The 16,817-nt window shown below is 38.6% G+C and overlaps 1 long non-coding RNA gene across 1 annotated transcript in view; it reads right to left on the bottom strand.

The window, feature by feature from the left end:
- Positions 1 to 16,817, bottom strand: part of LOC134473736 (uncharacterized) — a 58,171-nt gene that overhangs the window by 23,993 nt on the left and 17,361 nt on the right. Inside the window, exon 2 of the long non-coding RNA XR_010044165.1 lies at positions 14,525 to 14,699. This is a non-coding gene — a long non-coding RNA (uncharacterized LOC134473736). The remainder of the gene's footprint in view (positions 1 to 14,524; positions 14,700 to 16,817) is intronic.

The raw sequence follows: 16,817 nt of genomic DNA, 5'->3' as shown, positions 1-16,817 counted from the left end.
TTGGATTTATCTATTTTTTATTTTTAAAATAAAAATACAAAAAGGATAGAAATGTTACAGAATTTCAAAAAATAGGAAATTAACACTAGTTAATAAATTGCATAATGTTATCTTAGAAGTAGTTGTTCAGGTTACAAGACCTAGGCAAAAAAATGATCAAACAAACATGACAGCACAAACTTTTTTTATGAACTAAAGTTATCTGTCTTGCACACATGTATATATGTATACCTACATGTATACAATTTTTTCCTTTCTTCTTGTTCTCTTTTTATTTATCTATCTATTTATTTATTTAAATCAGCTGAATTTGGAGGAATTTCTGCTGGTGGTCATGACATTTGCCTTGGAATACTTTGCATTAAAAGCACTGACAGTGGTTAATTACACAGAACCAATTACTGAGGCCATTTTGGGGCCATGACATTAAAAACCATTTCATCAGCACCCAGGAGGACACTTACTTTCCTGTTTCAGGAGGGCAGCCATCTATTTTTATCTGCAGTTTCAGATCATTAGGATACAAGACTGTTCCTATCAATCCTGAATTCTTGAGGGGTATTAAAATGCAAGTTTTGTAGGACATCAATAATGTAATGTCTATACTGAGCTCATGCTACTTAGAGTCACAGACCAATAGAAGGTCAATAAAGGCTACAGTTATATTATTCTTGCCAGATTTCTGCACAAGATTGTTCTGCCTAATGATCAATAGTGTTACAACTTCTGAGACTTCTTTTCCCCTTACTAGCTGTGACATTCTTGGGTCCCCTGGATAATGAGACCAAAGACAACATGACTCACAGAATCATAAAAATGTTATCATCTTTGTAGCCAAGCATGGTAGTATGCTTGTAGCCCCAGATACCTGGGAAGCTGAGGCAGAAGTCTCATTTGTGCCTAGGGGTTTGAGACCAGCATGGGCAACATAGTGTGAACTTGTCTCCTAAAAAAGAATTTTATCAACTTTATGATAACTTCTTGTATCATATGATTGACAATATAATCTCTCAAACTCAGTTTTAAATTCAAGACATGTGCCCATATACACACACAGACACAGGCGCACACACACACACACGTGCAGTCACACGATTATCCACAGATTTGAGCTTCACTTCTAGGTTGAAGCCAATAATCTTTAAGGATATCATCTGATTATTTCACATTCTTGTGAGATCTTGTCTCAACACTGCAAAATCTCCCAGATGGATGAAACTGTTTCCAATGTGCTCAGATCAAAATATACTTAAATATATAGAAGCTGAGGTATATGCAGCTCAGCAAGAGCAAATATGCATAAGACCCTGGGTCTCATTCCACAGAAGCATGCACACACACATACGCACACACACACATATTTCTCCATAATGAGCAATAATAAATACGATAAATAACAAAATCTATATGTCAAATTTGGGAAAACAGAAAAATCCAAGCTTGAATTACTTAGTACACTTACTAGAAACAAAGGAATTCTAATAATCATGACCTTCTGCAGTGATTTTTACATATATACATGTAAGGTATAAAAGTTATAAATGCCCTATGGATTAGGATATGATTTCAAACCTCTAAACCTTAAGCTGAGTAAGTACAATTCACCCCAAATCTATTTAAAATCTTATTTGTGTAGCTTATTTCCAACAAATAATGTAATAAATATTCTAATGTCTATGTGTTCTATGAGTAAAAATTCTGACCCAAAAATGCAGGCAGCAGTTTCTTAAGAGTGAGTTTGGCACAAAGACCAGAGTAAAATGCACTAAGCCAATATAAATAAAACATAGCTTTGAAGACTAGAAGCCTTTTTTAAAAAATAAAAATCTAGGGTCCTAAGTTTTGAGTGTATCCTAATGCAATTATGCTACAGGAGTTAACAATGAAAAAGTCTGATAAGGATCAGAGGTCATGAACAATAATATTTGAAACAATAAAACAATATAAGATCTCATGGAGAGATTTAAGATTGGGTCAGAAGGAGTAATTAGCAGACTATCAATAAAGTAATGTAGGGACTACAAAATCTGAGATGGTTGAGAGATATGATTCTTCTGCATATCATGGAAATCTTTATGTCTACCATCTCCATATTTATGTTCATTATAGATTCTCAAGTCCAAAGTCAAAGCATCTAGAACATTTTTTTTTTGCCTTTTTGAGACAGGGTCTCACTATGCAGTTCAGGCTGGCCTTGAGCTCACTTTGTAGCCCAGGCTGGTCTCAAACTTGCAGCGATCCTCCTGCCTCAGCCTCCGGAGTGCTGGGATTACAGGCATGAGCCACCACGCCCGGCTAAGCATCTAAAACTTACAATGCCCACTTTTTAATGATTGTATCAAAGAAAGGAAAGTGCAAATAAAGCACTGGTTCCCAAAAATTCTGTCCAGAAGCAGCACGTGTTACTTCCATCTGCATTCTGCTTGTCATACAAAGCACGTGGCTACGTCCAGTGCCAAGAGAAAGATGACTGAAAAGGGAACAGGAGTGATGGGAAGCTGCTCCAACAACTACTGCAGTGACAGGATATACATTAAGATTTAGATTTGATGGCGCCATCAGTCACCTCCTGATAAACATTAAGGTGATGGCACCTTGAGTTGCTTCCAATGCCTCTTTCAGCTCTGTAGCAGTCTTTGTTTATGTAAGACAGACCACAGATTTTGTCTCCCATGAGACCACATAAACTCCCCAGTACAGCAATAAAGTGTGCTTCTAGTACACATAAAATCTGAGCCCCAGTTACACATTCTAAGGAATCCAACATGGACAGAGAGGAATATTATTCTGGATTCTAAGTTTGGAAAGAGTTGTTACAGACCAGGCTTTTAGGGCTTAAATGCTACTAGTCCTCTTTTAAGTTATCTCTTTTCTCTCTCTCTCTCTCTCTCTCTCTCTCTCTCTCTCTCTCTCTCTCTCTCTCTCTCTCTCTCTCCCCCCGTTGTCAGCGTCTTTCTCAAATCAGCTTCTTCCAGCAGGGGAATTGAGAGGAAATGCTACCCCAGGGAGCCCTGGGTTCCCCCCAGCAGTGCTGCTTAGGAAGAACCTAAAGAGCCATAAAAGTAGTGGCTCAACCAGATTTGTGCTTTTTCTTCAAGCAGTGCTGAAGATTGAACACAGGACCTTTCACATGCTACGCAAACACTCTAAACTGATCTACACCCCGTCCTTGGCACCCAGGTTCATGCTTTTAAAAGATCACTCTGGCTGCTGAGTGAAGAAAAGAATAAACAGAGACAATGGTGGAATACTCACTTGACACTACTGGCCAGTTCCTTAATGAAATTCTCTCCTTCCTTGCCTTCTGTGACACAGAAACATTGCAGGTATCCTGGAGAAAAGCCCTTTATGTTCATTTCTGTTGTTACCACAGAACAGTTCATAAGGTATAAGTACTGGAAGAACAATTCAGATAGCACAGTTTTGAACCTGAAGCTGGGACTGAAGTGAAAAACAGTCTGATTGTGGGTGTCTTTCTTTCCATAAGTAAATTTAAACCACATAGTGTCAATGTACTTTCTACACAACCTGCTGTTACTACTCAGCTCCAAAACATGCTTGCTCCCCAAGTTCATTGATTTGATACAGAACTCTCAGGTTTCCACAATTCCTCTTTAGTTTTTCTTCTTCAACCAGTTATATTACTAAATGTGTGAATAATTTTTCATAAATTATTCATATAGAGAAGCATATGGAGAAAAAGGTGGCAATTCCTTTCTCCAGAGTTGACCACTTTAGTAGCAGGTGTCTTTCCAGGCTACTTGCAAAACCATGTATGTATGTCAGAATGCATGTAGAGCTCTTTATAACTGAAAAGAGATTACATAATTTGTATTGTTTAGCGGATTGCCAAGTACTATTCCATATATAGTTTACTACTAGAAAATATGCCTAACTTTCCATTTCAGTATCTTTAGATCTATCTCGTGTAAGGGTCTGCAAGCCTTCATATGCCACTCAAAATACAAAACATTCTGAAACCGAAAGTATTTGAAAAGTTTGCACCAACTTTATTTGGCAGTAAAACTTTACCTGAACTAACATATAGCTTTTCAAAATTTTATTTATCTCACTTTGTGAATATTCCTAATTTTCAATGCAAGAAATTGTAACATGTTTGCCTGGGGAAAGGAGGTGCTGCTCCAACCATCGCTGATATTATTACATAACATTCAATCAAAAATTCTCAGTTATGAAACATACCTGACCCAAGAGTTTCCAATGAATTATTACCTATCTATAATTTGAGTTTACAGCATCTGTGCATGTACTCATAGTGAGAAAAGTTTGTGAAATATATAAAAGTTACCACTAATAATAAAACAGCTAACACTTATCGAGCACTTGTTTTATACTAAATATTGTTCCAAAGCCATCCATAAACTAATTAATGCACTCATCACAACAATACTATGAAGTATATTATGATTACTAATTTATAGAGGAGAAAAACTGAGCCACAAAGAAGCTGAGTTGTGTAGTTTCTGCAGTTGGTAATTCATACAACCAAATTGAATCTAAACTAGAACTTCCACAGTCAGTCCACTGTGCTATTTTTGCTTTTATGTTTTCTGGGAATAATATATCAAACGTCTAGTTGAATCTTAATATTTTGCCTCATGTGCTTGGCATCATTAGAAAATAAAACCTTACAAACATAGCTGAAAGCCCTACGTAGCCCAATCCAATCCCTTTCCTAGAAGTAATCACTGTCTGGACACTGGCATTTACCATTTTAAGTATGTTTTTAGATCTTTACATAACAATATATAGTATTTTTTATATTTTAGGCTTTAGAAATAGCAGGAAGTAGGACACAACTAAAAAAAGGCTCACAAAACTTCAGATTACTAATTACTATATTGTTTCTTAATGTGAATAGTGTGTGTCTGAGTATTCATTTAATAGTTTTTAAATTGCATGTGAACTTTTACATGTGTACTAATTTTAAATTTTTAAGAAAATCTGAGTAGAAATACACATAGACATAGATTGTCTTAGTCACTTCCCTCATTTCTGGGACAAAATAACACAGTTTAAGGCAGGAGAGATTTATTTTGGTTCATATTTCAGTCCATAGTCAGCTGGCTTCAAGACAAGATGGCATGGCAGAAAGGCGTGGCAGACAGGAAGCAGAGAGTCAGGAGAGGAACTGAGAAGAGAGGCACAGTCCTCCAGATCTGTGGAGGACAGTACATTGCAGATAATTCATTGCAAACTGTGCTTCTGATTTGTTTTTTGTTTTTGAGTTTTTGTTTGGGAGGAAGATAACGTGCCTAGACTCAAACTGTGAGTCCAACCAGGTCTCACTTTCTAACAGCAAATCAGCTGTATTGTCTCCATAATCCAGTCACCTTGCAAAAGCCCTGCCCATGAGTACCGGATGCTCTCTGGGTCATCTGGATAATAAACCATAACAGAAGTACAGATAGAAATATATGCAAAATTTTTATCAAATTCCTTCTTAAATAATTCCTTTATATTAAATTTATGGCATTATATTGATATTTTGAAATTATCTGTGTGGTTAATTTACATTACCTCAAGTTTTATGTCAGGAGAGCAAAATCGGCTTTGCAAATACAGTACAAAACGGGAACATTATATGGAAGAGTTGGGAACTCTAAACTAGACTTTCAGATAAGTGTTTTTAAAAAAAAAACACTTCAGGAAAATTACTTCTAGTAAAGACACAATTAAAAACACGTAATTCCCTTTTGTAGAAAATGAATTTGAAAATGAACAAAATCATTAAAATCAATCAGTCTATGAGACTGAAAAACCAAAGATAAGCAGATTTGCAATGACTCAAGAAGAAGGAACGAGATTTACTCTTAAAAGAAGGAAAAGGTGAAGGAGGAAACGAAGAAAGAGAAAAGAAAACAAGAAAAATAAAAAATTTCTCAGCATCAGCCTCGAATGACAAGTCTGTGTGGCCTCCTTGCCTGAGATGTTGGGTGTTCCCATTCCCTCCCCCTCGGGCTTCACTGGCTTCTCTCAGACCGTTCTGACAGCCAGAGCTGATAACACTAGAGAAAGTGACGAAACAAGCTAGAAATTTAAGAAGTTTTGGAAGTGATGAAATAAACTCCCCATAGTTCCCTTGTTGTCTGCTAAATTACAGATACACAGAGACAGTTATGGGTATCCTGACAAACCTGGGGAGACATGAATTTGCTTGATTTTGAATAATTCCTCAACTCACACGTAGACCTGGAAGTAGAGGGTAAAGCTTTACTGGCTTTAAGTGTCTGAGAATTAACTTTGTTCTAGCCTTGGCTGAAACTGTAAACTACATAGAGGAACACTGGGTAGATCACTAGGGATCCAGACTTTTTAAAAATGAACAGAGACAGCATGGCTGCATACTGCAAGGAAGACATACTTTACAGTTTGAGTCTAGGCACGTTATCTGCCTCCCAAACAAAAACTCAAAAACCGAAAAACAAATCAGAAGCACAGTTTGCAATGAATTATCTGCAATGTACTGTGTCCAGTGTCCAGTTTTAATCATAAATGACAAGACATGCAAAGAAACAAAAAAAAATAAAATAAAATTTAAGTAGAAATTGACTTACAGTGGACTTGAATTTTAGAAATAGAGTTTGAAGCAGTTATGTAACTATATTAAAAGTACCAAAAGAAACAGAGAACGTGGTAATTATAAGTAAAAAAAAAATAGAGAACCTCAACAGATAAAAGGAAAAGAACCAAATATAAAATCTAAAGCTAAAAAGTACTACTGTGACAAAACATTGGGTTGAATCAGTAGCAGATTTGAGATGAAATAATTACTTAATTTAAAGAAACGTCAGTACAAGTTTGTATGGTCAGAATCACTGTTGGCAAGCTTATGACACATGTATTGCTTTTCTTTTAAAATAAAAGACACTAAAGTAGGAGTTGTGTGTTCTAAACTAAAACCTCAGTCTTCAGGTTTAATTGCAGTGTTGGCACTGTGTGCTAAATAAGTGGGCTTTGGGTTACAGTGTGGTCACTCATCTCTAAAAGATTGGCAGTCGCTAGTCTAAATGTCTATACCACTGCAAAATCGTCTGATGTATCTGATGGTATTAGGAGGCGGGGCCCTTGGGGGTGATTAGGTCATGGGAACAGAGAGTGTTTATGAATGTGATTAGTACCTTTATAAAAAAGGCCCAAGAGAGAACTATTACCTCTTTTGCCTTGGGAAGCTAGAATAAGAAGCTAGAATGAGAAACAGGCCCTCACCAGACACCATATCCATGGGCACTCTGATCTTGGATTCCCAGCCTCAGGAATTATAAAAAATAAATTTCTGTTGTTTATAATCTATCCAGTTTATGATCTTTTTATTGTAGCCTAAACAGACTAAAGCAAATAATAAAAAATCCAAAGATGAACTAAAAGGGATTAGCATCTCTGAAATTTGTGGGACAATGTCAAATGTTCCAATATACATGTAATCGGAGCCTTAGAAAGTGAGGAGAGAGAGCAAAAAGTATATAATGGTCAGTGTTGTATATCAAATTAGCTAGGCTATGATACAGTTATTAAACTAGGTGTTGCTATGAAGTTTACTGTAGATGTAATTAACATTTATAATAAATGGATAAGTAAATGAAATTATTTTGAGTAAAGATCTTATCCAATTAGTAGAAAAACCTGCAGAACAGAATTCAGATTTCCCTGAGGAAAAGGATATTTTACTGTGGATAAAGCAACATTCCCGCTTAGGAGTTTCCAGCCTGCCCTTCTTGATAGTCTGCTGTATGAATTTCAGACTTGCCTAACTGGCCCCCACAATCATGAAAGCCAAATCCTTACAATAAACCTTTCTATGCATACATCATATTATATATCTTACTGATTCTTTTTTCTATGACACAGGAAAAATGTTTGATGATAATAATTCAAAATACCCAAAATTTGTGAAAAACATTGTTTTACACATCCAAGATTCTCAATAAATCCTGAGTAGGAAAACCACATCTAATTCAAAATCTTAGGTTAACAGTGTTCTAAACCAAAAATAAAGAAGCATCTCAGCAACTCACATCGATGGAGACAGAGAAGAGTGACACTTAAAGTCCATTATAAACAGTTCTATAAGATTAAGAGTGACAAGGCCACCTGAAGAGCCTCGCAGAATACCCAAGACACTGGTCTAGGTTAGATTTGGGGAGCTCATTGCAAGGGTTAATCCATCCTATGACAAAGTGCAAGTTCTTCTCAAAAAAATGAAAAAAGATTTAAGCAAAAAAGACTTAAAGAGGGGGTGGGAATTTAGCTCAGTGGCATAAGCACCTGCCTTGCAAGCAGGCGGTCATGAGTTCGATCCCCAGTACCGATAAAAAAGAAAAAAAAAAAAAAAGACTTAAAGAAGGGAACATATTTAGGACACGATCAGAGAGGAGCTGACAAATGTTCCAATGTACAATGTACTTCCCAATAGTTTCCTGCAGAACTGATCCAGTCAGAGAGCTGAGAAACCATTGCTGGCCCCCATCACATCACACCCACAGTCTTACATTTTATGAGTAGAGCATGCATCATTCCCTATGGTCTACAATCAGGACAAGAGAAGCAAAAAGGAGCCGAGCTATCTGCTCAATCTCCTGTTCCCAGGTCGCCAATCATGTAAGTTCCTCTTCCTCCTCCTCTCTTGAGAAGAATAAGATATTGGAAGAAATATTCTACCTTGGTTTTGAACTAGAAATTTCTTCTCCACTAGAAAATATGGAGTATGAGGCATCAGTTGGCCTTATCTCCTGAGTGGTTGGTAAACTTCTTAAAGTCATGAAACCATGACATATAATCTTTTGTATCTATCAGTTTCAAGCAGAAAGCTGGACATTCAATAGTGAGTCAATAGGTATCCATTTGACCATTTGTATTTATTAGGGTTCTCCAAAGTAACAAAGCCAGTAAGAGGTAGCTAAGTAGATAAATAAAATAAGATATGATACAGAATACAAAGAATTGGCTTGCATAGGGAGAGTGAGAAGTTCTAAAAGCTGCAGTTGGCAGGCTTGGAGACATAGGAGTAAAAATAACGTAGTTCCAGACTCAGTGCAAAGGCCTGAGATGCAGGATTGCCAATTGTCTCATCTGACTACAAAGGCAAGGAAGGACCTACATCCTAGCTCAGACAGTCATGCAGGAAGAGTTATCTCTTATTTATCTTTTTTTATTCTATTTAGATCATCAATTGATTGGATGAAGCCTACAATACACTAGGAAACACGATCTGTTTTATTCAGCGTACAAATTCCAATGTTAGTCTCATTCAGAGCACCCTCATTAGACATATCCAAAATAATATGTGCCCAAATGTCTAGGCACCCAGGGTTCAGTCAAACTGACGCATAAAGTTAACTATCATACTGCTCTATGCTTAGTGTGTGTGCACATGCATGTGTATTATAGTGAATCATATACTCTAGTTAGACAACATTGGAACTGTGATCTATAGTATATAAAACATTTCCGTGTACATTGTCTCATTCAGTTTTCACAACTCATTATCAGTAAAAAAAAAAAAAAAAAAAAAAAGTGAGACTCAGAAGGGTGACAGAATTTGTTCAAAATCACATAGCTAATAAGTGGAACTGAGATCCAAGTCTATGTGACCCGACTCATCCAATTCTATCTCCATCATACAGCGCTACTTCAAAATGGCCATTAGTTGGTTAAGTATTCTGACCTCTTTAAAGAAGAAAAGGCTTTTACACGGGAAGTCTGGGGCAGCAGCTGTATCACCAGCTGTCTGAAAAGCCTCCACCAGGTTTGGCAACAGCTGTCTCAGTTTGACATCTCACTGGGTTCCTGTCAGAGCCCCACCTTGGGGAATAAGTTTAATGAAGAAAAATCCAACCTTCCACCTGAACACCTAGCTTTGCAAATGCAACTGACATCTGACAGGTTTGAAGGCCCTCGCTGCAGGAAATGGGGTGACCCCAGCCTCTCAGCTCATAGATTATGTTTGGCAGCTTTCACTGCAATTGGCTAGCAACATGTGTGCCGTCTCAGAATCTTACTCTCTAGCCTCAATGCTAATTTAGATGCAATTCCAACAACACTGTTTCCTACGTGCTGGGCACCAGGGTAAATAAAATGATGAGTAATAGGCCATTTCTTGGATGCACTCAAAGTCTTACAGGAGAATTAGAAACTTTATACTGCCAGTATTTCTATTGACACAATATCCATTCCATGGCAGATAGGTCCCTTTTGAAACAGAAATTCAAAAGAGAGGCTTAGCATGTGAATAAAACTTTCATCTCCTCCAGAGAGGGGAAAATGGAGAACCTGTAGGCTCAGAAGTTACCGAAGAGCATATAGGTGGCCTGCACAACCACTGTGAACATCAGATCCAGTTGGGCAGTGTACCGAGCTCTGAGAGAGGCTTTCTCTCCCACAAGGCAGAGACACAGCTGGAGGTGGAAACAGGCAATTTAGGCTGATTATCTGACTCAGCAATAAAATTAGGCTACCACAGCTAATGATAGTTGCAGGAGGAGGAAAGTCGCTGGTGGGAGGAAAGCAGGCAATCAGTACAAAGATTGACACTCGAGCAGACCAAGGAGCAGGATGTGTCAAGGGCCTAGGGAGCAACCTCAAACATTTTACTGAGACCCAATACTCTCCCTGATAGGCCACACAAAAGGGGAGGGCGGTTAACATTTTGCTGATACTCACCAACATTCCCTGAGAGGCTACAAAAAAGCTCTTTATGTTTGTGCTATTTGTGTTTCTAAAGAAAAATTAATGTCAAATGAAGCCAATGTAGTAATAATCAGCAGCAATATTTTAAAAAACCAATTGGCCAGGTGCAGTGGCACATGCCTGTAATCACATGCCTACCCAGAATACTGGGCAGGAGGATTGCAAGCTTGAAGCCAGCCTGGGCAACTCAGGGAAGCCATCTAACCTCAACATTTTTTAAAAATAAAATTTTCAGCGTTGTTTTTGTGTGTGTATTTTTGGTTTTTTGTTTTCAGTACTGAGAAATGAACTTGTTTGTGCTTGCCAGGCAGGTGCTTGTGCCACTGAGCTATCCCTAGCCCTAAAAATAAAATTTTAATAGAGCTGAGTCTATAGCTCAATGGTAGAGTGAACCTGGGTTCAATTTCCAGTACCACAAAAATAAAATTTTTGTAAGCATAGAAGTATTCCAGGATGGGGGGGGGGGCAGTTAGCAGCTCAAAATAAGTTCTGTTACATGTCTAGATCCTAAAATGAAAGTTTGCTTACCTTTTTAGACCACAAAAAATTGAAATAGTCTCTCAAAGTGCCCCCAAGTAAACACTACAATAGCCGATGTTACAGGTAGTCAAGAGCATGAATTCTGAGCCGGATTCAAATTTCATCTAAGCTACTTGCATTAACTGTGTGAGTTCAGGCAAGTTCCTTACTGTGCATTCTTGGTTTCCCCATTTGGAAAACATAGACTGATAATAGAGCTACGAGTTGTAAATGTGATGAGTTAATTGACATAGCACTTGCTATAGTGTGAGGTACATAATCAATTGCATTTGAAAGCTAGCTACCATCACTGGCCCCACTCAGTAGAGTCAGGGGCAGACACTATGCCACATCCAGACAGATGGATTCTATCCCACTGTCCACCTGAGCCTGGCTTTCACCCCAATCTCAGCACAGCCCTGAGTGCCTATAAGACAGGACTGCTCTCATCACTGAAGGATAAACACCCGAAAGAAATTTCCTATCTCACTGACTGCGTGATCACCCCATGCAGCACCAATTCAAGGATAGTGAAAAGTTTTGGTTCCCAGCTTGTGATGGCATTGGGTGCTGGTGATTTCTTTAGAGGTGGGCCTGGTGAAAGGAAGTTAGGTTACTGGGGTAGGGAGGGTATCTATGAAAGGCATTTCAGTATCCAGCCTGTGTTCTCTTTGCTTCCAAGCCACCTTGAGGTAAATAGTTTCTACCACAAACTCTACACCATGATACACCACCTCCCAACAGACGTAAAGCAACAGAGCTAAGCAAATGTGAACTGAAACCTCTGCAACCATGAACCAAAATAAATCTTTTCTCCCTTTGAATTGACTTTCTCAGGTATCTGTAACGACAATGGGAAGCTGACCATCACCGCTTAGCAGGTTAGGCTCCTGATTCCATTTCAGAGCCATCTGGTGCCTAACCCTGTGTTCCTTCCCCAGCCTGCTTGTTGTAGAAAACATTGCTCTACCTGGTCTTCTGCTACATTCTCTTTTATCATTGGTGACCGTGGTGGTATCTGAGTCTTGCAATATATTCTATGTTAAATAATATTTTAAATGCTCCAAGAGATAAAAAGAAGAGTTTTCTAGGGAAGAAAGCAGAGGGGCAGTGAACTGAATCTAGGCAAATTCCTAAAACAGCCTTAATGTAACAGAAAAAAAGAGACTTAAAAGAGAAATGAAACAGACTAAGAAGTCTAAGGTTTTGTATTTTAATATTAAGGCCAAGCATGGCACTGAGGAGTCTGATTGAAAGTTCTTTGAGCTCTCAGCCCAGGATTGATGAAAGAAACCTCCAAGGGACCATCCCAATTAGCCCTGTTTTCCAGATGATCAGACCAGGACCCTGAAGTATGAATCCTGACACTGTTACTCATCTTGGAACAAAATTATCCCTATTGCAAAGCTATGCACCAAATACCACTTGTACAAATAACTGTCTTTTACAACATGCTTATGTCTTAGGACTTCTTGGCTGCCAGTGCAGGATAACAAGCCCATTGATCATTGCTGTGCTTCAATAAATATTTTTTTCTGATAATGAACCAATGTAGAATATAAAGACAGACATTATCAGGCTTTGGTTCTTTTTTATGTATCATCATAACTTTTATTATTTGGTATTGCCATCTGAGTCACTTGTTTAAAAATAAAGGCCTTTCTTGTGCTTTTGGATAGCATTTCTTCTGGCATGTCCTCAAGACACCCCCTCCTGGCCTCAAAATAGCTTTCTCAAAATACTTTCTCCTGCATGATCCCATTTCTAACAGACGCATAGTACACCCCTAAAATCTTGCAGCTGCTATTTGCAAAACTCCAACAGTATGTGAGGCCTAAGGCCAGATGCAGAGGGGGATGCAAAACATTACAGCATACAATATCACTCTCCACATTTGGTCTAAAAGGCATTAAGTAAAAATTAGCATTATTGTATAAGGTTTAAATTTGGAAGCCATGAATAGTGTTTTCCTCTCTCTAGGAAAATCAGGTTCTATTCACTCTGCCCCACTGTAAAGAAAAAAGGGTGTTAACATGAACAGACCAGGTTTGATATTGCTTGGACCATTGTGCTAGGAAACGGTACTTTTGGTTTGAGAAGAAGCCAAAGTTCTATGACTCCATGGAGCGCTTTCTAGACCCTCCTTGATACTGCCGTTACTAATGTCTTTCCACAATCTTCTATTTCTCCTTGACTAATAAAGTAAGACAGGCCTGTACTATCTCACCACCTCACTCTACCCCCCAAAAATACTTTCCGTTCCTTTGACTGGAACCCAAATCGGAGTTTGGGGGTTGCCCTACCACTGGTGTTGCCTCAGCTGGCAAAATGCATTCTTGCAATTCTGCAGAAGATAACATTAGGTGTGAGACTGTAAGAAAAATTATCCCAAACACAGTAAGCTTAAGAGATGTCAACCTGTCCTTTCACTATCATACTATACTACTGTTTAAAAGGCCCATCCAAGAATTATGTAATTTCCAATAAGAAAGTGCCATTCATGAGTTTGCTACTTACTAGTAATTAGAGTTTTAAGTCAGTGACTTTGTATGTTAACTTATAGATTTGTAAGTGGCAGAGAAGCAAATGACTCCTGAAAGGTGGAGGATAGCAAAGGGATTTTTTGTTTTGTTTTGTGGTTTTTCTTTTTTCTCTCTTTCTTCCTTTTTTTCCCTACAGAACATTAACAAATTTTGTATCTAAAGTTACTGCTTATTGTCCCTTTTTCAAATGACCTACTAATATTCCATTCACCAAATACTCCATTCCTCAAACACTCTGTGAGTCAGCTTTATTATATGTGATTTTTAATTGTATGTGTCTGTTTTCTGGGCTATTGTTCCCAAATGTTTGGGCAAAGGGTATTTTTTCTGAGTGTTTTGGCAAGAGTATTTTTGAATGAGATTAACTCTGAAATTGATGAATTTTGAATAAAGCAGATTGCACTCCACCATGTGGGTGGGTCTCATCTAATCAGACGAAAGTCTGACTAACACAAATACTGGCCTCCCACAAACAACAGGTAATTCTGCAGGCAGCCGTCAGCCTTGAACTACAGCATGGGCTCTCCCTTGGGCCTCCAGACTGCCAGCTTATCCTGTGTATTTTGGGCTTGCCAGTCTCTATAATTGTATTGGACAATTTCCTAAAATCTAAAATATCCTAGTGGTTCTGTTTACTTATAACATTCTAAAACACCAACTTTACCTGCTACTAAATGAGTTAAATAACATGTTAGACACACATTTATACTCTGGTTTTAAGAAAGCTATATTTTCATCTCATGTTTAAAACTTACAATTCAGCAGAGCCCAGAGATTGATCTGGAGACAAAGAAGGCTGTTTTTCTGGCCTCGTCCCAGCATTTATCTCCTTTGAGAGCCTCCAACAGGAGTGGCTGTGGCAGAAAAGGATTCTAGTGTCTGACACATTAGGTCCTGGCTAAACACCACCTCCATGCCTTCTCAGCAAGACTACAAAAAAGTGAAAAATAAAAATTTTAAATATACAACAACAACAAAAACAATATGTGTCTATAACAAAAATAAATGAAGTTGCATTGGATTACAGCCCAAAAATTGAATAAATATCCATGCATTCACACTGATAGTAATAGTTAAATAAATAGCAGCAAACAGAAAAATCTCCTCTGCAGAATTTATTTGTATGTTCCTAATTTATGTATATGCTCTGTATTAAAGAGGTAGAGTATAACCTCCACTGCTTTAGTATGGACTTCACCTTGTGACTTTCTTCCAAAGAGTACCACGTGAGTTCAGGCGAGAAAAGAATAATTTTACAGTGGAGAAACCTGACAAACACTAACTCAGCTAACCCATCCACATCAACAGTGATAGTACACACCTTTAGTTTTGCAATGAAAATAACATTTCAACTCTGGTTTTCCTCCCCAGCACATGCTACCACAAATTAAACACTAAAGAAAGAAAACCAGTGGGCGTATCCCCACTGAGGGACATTCCACAATATACCTGAAAAGTGCTTCTCAAAACTTTCAAGATCATCAAAAATAAGAAAAGTTTTTCAAAAAAGAAAAGATAAAGACTTCCAAGGTCATAAAAACCAGGGAAAGTCATCTCCAAGGGAAACTGAGACATGCTGACTAAATATAGTGTGGTATCCAAGTTGAGATCTCAGAACAGAAGACGAACATGAGGGGAAACTGAGGAAATCTGAGTAAATATAAACTTTCAGTAACAGTAATGTGTATGATTGGCTTATCAACATAAAGGCACTGCACCAATGGCAGATATAACGGAGAAGCCATGTGAGGTAGATGGCAACTTTCTGTATTATTTTCATATTTTTAGTAAATCTAAAATTATTTTAAAATAAAAGGATTATTTAAAAATAAGTAATATTCTACCAATTTGTAAAAATCAAATTAACTTGGTTCAAATTGATTACTTGTACTAAGTCATCTACTCTCTTAACCTTCCCTACTCTCTTGAGGTCCCCCATGTGGCATCCTTCACCTCACAAGGTCATCATGAGGGTGACATACAAAAGCATCAGACTAATTCCCCCCTGCTTCACTTCAGGACTGTCAAAAGCAGTTGAATGAACCTGAGGAGGTGCACTCCACTTTGCCTAGAAATTCGTGTATCTCTTTTTGCACCGCCTTGAGCTACACGAAGTACACGACCCATAAAGCTGAATAAATGTAACCTCGACGATTCTGAAAATGCAGCCCTCCATGCCTCACAAGTGTCTGAGGCCCTGGACCTAGAAAGAAGGAAGGTTGTGTTGCCTGGCCTTACACGGGAGAGGAAGTCTGAGTCAGGTGTGAGGAGGGATCTATCCTCAGAATAAGCTTGCAGAGGACTCTGAGACATGAGCCTGCCCCCAAGGAGGCCCACCTGCTGGTGTGCTGGAGTCAAAGAGCACCGGGAACTGAGTGGCTGCTGGGCAGCCTGCTGCACTCACCGGATGCCTGGGTGACCCCCGTCCTTTGGTAAACTGTCCCACTTTTCCTAACTGTCGTTGCTCATGGTGTCCTACGGTGCTCAATCATTTCTCACTCCACACTTCAGGGAACTTTGGATGTGGTGGGACTGTTCATTTGAATGTGCTTGACTCTAAAAGAAGAGGCTCCTGTACTAAGTTGGCATCGATATTTCCAGTCAATTTATTGGGTCTCGGTCACTAAAGCCTGTTTTATCAGAGATCCACACCAGAGGGCGGTATGCACAATGCACCCTGGGACGCCCTTTCTCCCGGAGCTGCCACTGGGTAATGGGTCGCAGGCTGTTTCCCCGGACATAAAGAAGGAACGTGGGTATATTCGTTCTCTGTAACTGCTAAAAAAAAATTGTCGCAAAGATCACCACCAGCGACACGGTTAGAAACCAGCACCCAACTGTTTGTCCCTAGTTGTGAAGGTCACAAGTCCAGGGCTCTCCTAGTCCCAGGCAAAAACTAGCAGTGGGTGTGGCTGCCAGTAAAGAGCCTCCAGGTAAGCAAACCTCTCCGGAGGAACTGTAAACTTACATGAACAAAACAAAACAAAAACTTTCCAGTACTACAGCAAGTTCAGTCGAGAAAAAGGAAAGGACAAGACAGTATTTTGG

The sequence above is a fragment of the Cavia porcellus genome, unplaced genomic scaffold, assembly GCF_034190915.1.
Source record: "Cavia porcellus strain 051 isolate PalLab524CR breed Dunkin Hartley unplaced genomic scaffold, mCavPor4.1 scaffold_1, whole genome shotgun sequence".
NCBI classification, from domain to species: Eukaryota; Metazoa; Chordata; class Mammalia; order Rodentia; family Caviidae; genus Cavia; species Cavia porcellus.
Note: the sequence above shows the minus strand (reverse complement) of the source record. Positions and strands in the feature narration are given on the sequence as shown.